A 7,743-nucleotide genomic window follows, 5' to 3' on the forward strand; every position below is an offset into this window, starting at 1 on the left:
GTGTGTGTGTGTGTGTGTGTGTGTGTGTGTGTGTGTGTGTGTGAGTCAAATGGCAGCTTGCTGAAGCTGATTCTGTCCTTTCACCATGTGGGTTCTGGGGAGTGGACTCAGGTCTTGGTAGTAAGGGTCTTCATACACAGAAACATCTACTGAATATTTAGAGCTCCTATACCAAAGTTATATATCTAAAAGTTACATTTATGCATTTGAGAAAGTCCTTGGTCTTGTAGTCTGTGCTTACCTTTCCCCTCCTTTGTAGATGTTCCTTTTTTGATCTGTTGTGACAATACACAACACCCGATTGTCATCATTATAAGAATAGAATTTGGAGTCTGCCTGTTATGCCTATTCTAAACATTTCTACACACAATTTAATAGTCTTACTTTTTCATGTGGTAAGTTAGGGTCTCAGGGTGATGTACTATAATGTAATGAATCATTTTCCCAAAGGTTAGGTATTTATAAGCGACTCTGACCTGTATTATACTGAAGCATGATATGTAAATAATTAAAGGATATTACAATATCTTGGCAGCAGTTTTTGAAATGTATTGTTGCAGGCATCAATCGTTGTCTTGGAACATGACCAGTAGGAAGTGGATGCCAATGTTCATGTTTGAGCTTTGCTTACTTCCTTGTGAAAAAAAAGAGTTAGTTTACTTCTGATTTTTTTTCAAAAGGAAGTAGGAAATAATAATGAAAAAACCCCCACAGTACACTTTGTAGGAAAATAAAGATGTAATAAATACATTGAATGACTATCGAATGTATGCTCTTTTATAGCAGGTTACCATGGGGAAAGGGCAGTTAGAGGTACTGGTTACTGTAAGAATCCAGACAAGAACCATTCTAAAGAAGAAAGGCCAAGAGGTTGATGGCCAGCAGAAGAAAAGAGAATGAATATGGGAACAATTATTACTTTCACATCATGGTTAGGGAAGAGATGCTCCCTCTAAAGAGGCGAGCTAACAAGCACAAATTGCACCTCACACCTGTGTCAGGATAGAGACGAGTGAGTGCAGCTCAAATCAATGCAGATGACATGTGTTGATCACTGTATTAATTAGGGTTTCCGTTGCTGTAAAGAAACACCATGACCAAGGCAGCTTTCATAAAGAACAACAGTTAATTTGGTCCCGCTTACTGGCTCTGAGGTTCAGTCCATCATCATCATGGTAGGAAACATGACAGTGTCCAGGCAGGCATGATGCTGGAGGAGCTGAGAGTTCTACATCTAGTTTTGATGGCAAACAGGAGAAGACTGATTTCCAGGCAGCTGAGAGGAGGATGTGAAAGCCCATCCCCACAGTAACACACTTTCTCCAACAAGGCCACACCTATTCCAACAAGACCACACTTCCTAATGGTGTCACTCACTCCCTGGGCCACCACAAGCATCAAAGGAAAAAGTCATTAACAAAGGCTCCATGTCATAACCTCTTTGGCATGGGCAAAAAAACTGAAAGGCTGATTTATTTCGTCAAAGCCATTGTGTTCAAGGAGATAATGTAGTAAGAGTGATCCTTTCAAATAAATTTACCTAGAATCCCAACATAATAAAATGATAATTCATAGCTTAAATATATCATATTCTTTTAATGGAAGAGTGTTTCTCTGTTGTAAAGGAGAATAACAAACCTCTTCTGATGATTACTGTAACTATTGGTTTATGTTTGGTGGTTTATTATTATTATCTTTGTGTTTGGCTACAAAGTATCAAGAAAATTGTGGTCATACTACATTTTGTCCTAGATTCTCATTAGATGCTTTAATTAAGGGATCTCACATATTGAAGCAAGAAGTAGAATATATTCCTTTCAATAGTGAGTAGCTTCTAGTATCAGTGCCTTCTGTTGCTATATATAAATGTCAAGTGAAAGTAGTCATATTGAAATGAGCCTCTGAAAATATATATAGTGCACTTTTATGGTTTTAAGCACATTGTGTGTGTGTGTGTGTGTGTGTGTGTGTGTGTTGAGTCAGTGTTGTCATGTAGTCCACCTGTGCCTTAAACATATGACCCTTCGAGGTCGTGGATCATGAGAGGAAGCCTGGTAAGGTTGAACTAAAGGTTTGAAGCCTCGGAGACCCTGGAGGGGCAGTAGGAGCTTCACCTGCTCCTGGCACCAGGCCTCTGTCACATAGCTGCACTTACCCCTCCCAACCTCCACTTCCCCCACCCCCAAGATTTGTGGCCATCTGTCCTGTAAGGGCAAGACCCAAACCATTCTACAGGTAGATGAAGCATCCATAACATTTCAGACCAAGACAATAGGAAAAGAGCAGAGACCACAGTCAAGTAGGCTCAAAACAGAGTTCTCCATGCTAATGAGGTACCTAGCAGCCTGGAGGGGCATAGCCAATAAGCTTCCCTTCCCAGACACCCCTCCCTGCAAACTGTATTTAATCACAGTCCCAACCTGAGAAGTGGAGTATGGTTTTGTGCATCCACTTTCCACCATGATGATAAACTGGAACTATGGACCTTCTCTTTTCATTGAGATCTACTGTGGGGAGCCATGGAGAAGGCCGTCGACTACGGAGCTGAAGCCTAATCTCCCATAGAAGGCCTCTCTGTGTTCCCAGTCACAACCACCACCAAGCCTGCCTCCTGGAAGTCCAAGAGCTTGAGAGCCCTGTGGCCCCAGCCTTGTCACAGGCCTGGGGACCCTGAACCAGCTCCAGCTTTCCCACACCTAAGACTGTGTTTTCCCACCCCTGGAGCAGTGCCTTGGTGCTTCCCTACAGTCCTGCACTAGCTACCAACGGCAGGCAGCGTGGATACGTGCAGTCAAACTCCCGTTGTTCTGCCTCCCCCACGCAGCCGTGCTGTGGCGGAGCAAATGTGGACCACCAGGACCCAACCTGACCCTTTTACCCCAGCCTCCCATATTTTATATATACTTGTTGGACTCCGCTGTGATGAGCAATGACGTTCGGCTGTGTATTAGTTACATTGCTATTACTGTGATAAAATACTAGAGCAAAAGCAACTGAAGTGGGATGGTGGCTAGAGAGATGGTTAATTGATTAAGAATACTGGTTGTTCTTCCAGAGGACTGTTGATGTAACAGTTGAACTATAAACAGTTCGACTTCAAATGTTAACCTGTATCTGTGTTGAGTCCTTAAAATTAAATAGCCTTTTAAAGCTACATGCTTTTAAAATTCTGACTACCACTGGATATTAAAGCTTTACCCTGTGATGGTGACAGGAACTTTTGACTCAGTGATATTGGAAATTAATCTGAAGTAGAGAGTAGGGAGACTGAGGAAGCTTTTCCTCAGAAATTTTAAAGAAGTGACTTAACGGCATCGACAGACACAGATATCTGTCTACCTCAGAATCAGAAGCAGGATTCTGTTTTTATGAGATTTCTGGAGTGGGCTAGGGTCTCGTCATTTTACAGTTATATTTTTCTTTTTTTTTTTTTAAAAAGAATTTTTTATTTTATGTGTATGAATGTTTTAATCTGCATGTGCGCAAGAGTAGTTTGTGCATGTCTGGTGCCTGTGGAGGCCAGAAGAGGGTACGAGATTCCTTGGAAATGGAGTTATAGACAAATATAAGCTGCCATGTGGGTGATGGGAATCAAAACAAAGGTGCTCTGCAGGAGTAGCCAATTCTCTCAACTGCTGAGCCATCTCTCCAGCCACTACGGTTAATATTTTCCACAAAATATCTTCATCTAAGATAAAGGTCAGCAGCCAGTCCATCCTTGGCTTCTCTTGAGACATTGAATGGCCATCTTGTTCACAGGCTTTATCTGACCCTGATGTCCATCTCTCAAAGACTTCTCAAAACACTTAGGAAAGGTTGTAAAAACACTGGTTATGCATCCAAAAATGAAAGGTGTAAAAATGCTTAAATGTAATAGAGGAGCAGTGTTTATTTTTGGGGGGATTCACAATCATCTATACGAACAAAACTGAAACGGAAACCCAGAAATAATGCAGGTTTCGTCAAACTGGAGAACTAGTGTGAAATTCAAAGATATCGCAGGAAGTGGGGTCTAAGGGTAAGAAAGATTAATACAAAGTACAGAGTTTGACTCCTGCCTGATGTTTCCTGGTGTATGAGCAAAGATGAAATGTTCGCTGTGGTCTAAATATGTACTCCCTACCCTCGGTCACCTTATAAGGTGAATCCTAATCACATGTGTAATAATATGTGGGCGTGGGGCTTTTCGAAAGTGATTATGACATTAGGGTGGAGTTCCTATGAAATGGAATTATTGCCCATATAAAAGATATGTCATAACTTTCTGCTATATGGATATAAAGAAAATAAACCAGCCCATATGAGAAACTTGTTATAAGGAAAAAAAGTTAAATTAAACCCAGCAGTTTATTTGAACAAAGAGTCATTGGTAAGGCAGCATCCGAGTCCCTAGTGGTTCAGAGGTTCAGAGAGCCCTACACCCTAGTGTGGGCAGATGTTGATTGTAGAAAGACAAAGAAAAAAAAAAGTCCCTTGATCAATCACAGCTCAGCTTTGCCTTTTGTGAGCTATTTGCATCATAGGGAAATAACTTGGTGAGTCTATGGTTGGCAGACACACAGCTGCTGAGACTGGCTGCCATTCAGCTATTTGTTATGAGAATGTATTCTTAAGTTAGGCTGCAGTTTGCTACATGGGAATGCAAAGCCCAGAATCAGCTGTCACTTAGATAGCAGATTCTCTAGCATCCAGAATGGCATGTGGTCAGTTTCTATCTTTACCACCAAGTATAAGGCACAGCGCTCACATGCGGTTTTGTTGATTTGCTGCCCACACTTGGTTTGGAAACCCTGCGAGTTCATTCTATAAAATTCCAAAGGCGCACCAGGCAGTGGTCAGGTGCACACCTTTAACCCCAGAACTTGGGAAGTAGAAGCAGGTGGATCTCAAGGAAGAGTTCAAGGCCAGTTTGGTCTACAGAGCAAGTTCCAGGACAGCCAGGGCTCCACGTAGGGCACCAAAGCAGGTGTCCTATGATGAAGTTGAGTGCGCTAGATAGCTGAGTGCTCAGGCAATTTATAGAAGGAAGTGTTTACCTTCTCATGTGGTACCAGGGGTGTAAGACTCCATCACGGTGGGGATGCAGGGATGGCAGCAGGGACAGGAAGCTGAGCTATCACATCTTAACCAGAAGCAGAAGCAGACAGCCAGCTTACTGGAAGTAGATGGGATATATTCCCAACTCTTGTTACTAGTACACATGTCCTCCAACAAGACCATACCTTCTAAACCTCCCCCAAACAAAGCTACCTATGGAGGAGCCACGTGCTCTAATTCCCAGGTTAATGGAAGCATTTCTCATTTAAAATACTACATTGCACTCCCTGGCTTCTATAAGCTCATAACCATATGTTAACACAAAGTTTCTTTAATCTGATTTCAAAACTCCTCATTGTTTCTCACAGCCTCAATATTGTGTAAAACTCAGAGGCTCAAAGTCTCTTCCGAGGCTCAAGGAACTCTCTTAATTATAACCCCTGTAAGATCAAAACACAAATTACGTATGTTCAATGTGTAATGCCCCAGAAAATAATACCCACCAACCTTCTAAATGGGAATGCTATGTCAAAGTAAGATCAGAAGTCAACAGGGCAAAGAGCAAACCTGTAGTTTCACATCTGATGTCAAGGGGCTTAGACACCTCTACTCCCCCACCTTTTCTGCCTGTAACATACATATCTCTCCTGGACTGGTTCTGCCCCTGTATGCAGTTCTCTTTGGCAGTGTTAATCTCACCAGTTGGGAATAAGACCACTGCCACAATCTTTGAGGCAAATATGAAGCAATCATTAATTAAATGCTGGCCAGGAGGATGGACACTGACCTGGTTCATTCCCAGGTTCCCAGAAAATGGCGATGAATCACATCTTGCAGAGGCTTAAAAAGGCAACCCCACAAGGCCAATCAAGGTCCAATCAAGGACAAGCATATATCTTGACATATTTCCTATTTACTTACCTCTGCCTACCGGTGATCATCTGGTACAGTTGGGTCAAACAAATTTGCTTATGAGTGCGAAAACATATGGCTTGTTATCTTCCTTAAACAACAGCCCTCAGCATTTTTGAAGTATCTGTCCTTGGGGAAGGGAAATTTTTTTGTTTCATGGGTCTCTCTAGGCACAATAATTAAAATATAAGTTGTCACAGCAGGTAAGCCATGGCTGCTGAATCACCAAAATTTTAGGATCTTTACTGCAAGAGCTTTACTGTCACAGTTTCCTGCAATGTGTTCTGAGAGCCTCTTCCCTTCTCAAAGCCTTCATGTAGCGACCCCTGTTCCACACATTTCCTGGCCCCAACAACTCCCTGAGACCCAGGAAGAAGAGTCTATGATCCAGTCTTGGCCTCCTTCATGCATCTAAGATAACATCATATTGAGAAACCTGCTAAGTTTGGCTATCAACGGGGTTTGAATCCATCAAACCGCAGCTGCTTTTGTTTGCTGTGGCCTTCTAGGAACAGAAAAACCTCTTAGGCTTTTTCCTTTCAGAATCTAGAGGATCACTCAGCTGGGCAGAGTGTTAACCACATTCCAGTGCAGAGCAGGCCTCTCCTTAATGATGCTTGACTCCTGAGCAATTATAGCCTCCCTTTCAGTGCGGGCAGTAAGATTCCCAATGCTCCTTAGCAAACCAAAATGTTCATTTTGTCTTTCTGGCTCTTTTCCATCATAGATCTGAAGCATTATCAATAAAAACCATGCCACAGACTCAATGTTATGTGGTCTTGACATTTTATTCACCAAAGAAATTATTATTACTTTAAAAATTTCCCCTTAGGCAAGTTCTTAGGATCAAAGCCTAGGGCCATTAGTTTCTTTGCCCAAATATCACAAGGGCTTGGAGCCCAATGGCTGATTGGGTTCCTCTCTGAAACCTTTTGCTCTGGGTCTCCACAGTCCTCATTGCTCTCAGTATGGTTATCCTTCAGGTTTCCCTTAGGATTACCTTCTAAGTTCTGCCGAAAGTATCCAGCTGCTGTTCTTGTCCAGATCTCCACAGTCTTCCACCTTCCTCCTCAAAGCACCACTGTCAAGTGCTACACAGCTTCAGTCCACTCTGGTACCAACTTCTGTATTAGTTGCTGTGCTGTTGCTGTGATAAAACACAATGATCAAAAGCAATTTATGGAAGAAAGAACTCATTTTTTTTTTTTTTTTGGCTTACAGTTCTAGGGGGATCAAAGTCAATTATGGTAGTCTCTCCCTGACATTGGAGAGGCTGAGAATCCAAAGCAGGTGTCCTATGATGAAATTGAGGGCGCTAGATGGCTGAAGTTTTCTTAGCACCTTAACATGACTCATTTTCATTCTTTCTGATTGTGTAACTCAGATATTTTCACTTTCTCCTATGAAAAATATAATAGGAAAAATCTGATTCATTTTAATGTATTACTTAAACAAAATTGAGTAAACATTATTGCTTCAAAGGAACTTGAAAATATTAAGTTAATAAAATAGGCAAATGGAGGCACAATGATTTACATAGTAAATTAATACTTTAGCTTTGCAAATTGATAAGAAACTTGAGATTAGTTTTTTTTTTAATTTTCTTTATTTACATTTCAAATGCTATCCTGAAAGTTCCCTATAGCCCCCCGCCCCTGCTTCCCTACCCACCCACTCCCACTACTTGGCCCAGGCCTTCCCTTGTGCTGGGTCATATAAAGTTTGCAAGACCAAGGGGCCTCTATTCCCAGTGATCCTGGGACCCTGTGTTCCATCCAATAGCTGGCTGTGAGC

The sequence above is a fragment of the Mus pahari genome, chromosome 11 (genome assembly GCF_900095145.1).
Source record: "Mus pahari chromosome 11, PAHARI_EIJ_v1.1, whole genome shotgun sequence".
NCBI lineage: Eukaryota > Metazoa > Chordata > Mammalia > Rodentia > Muridae > Mus > Mus pahari.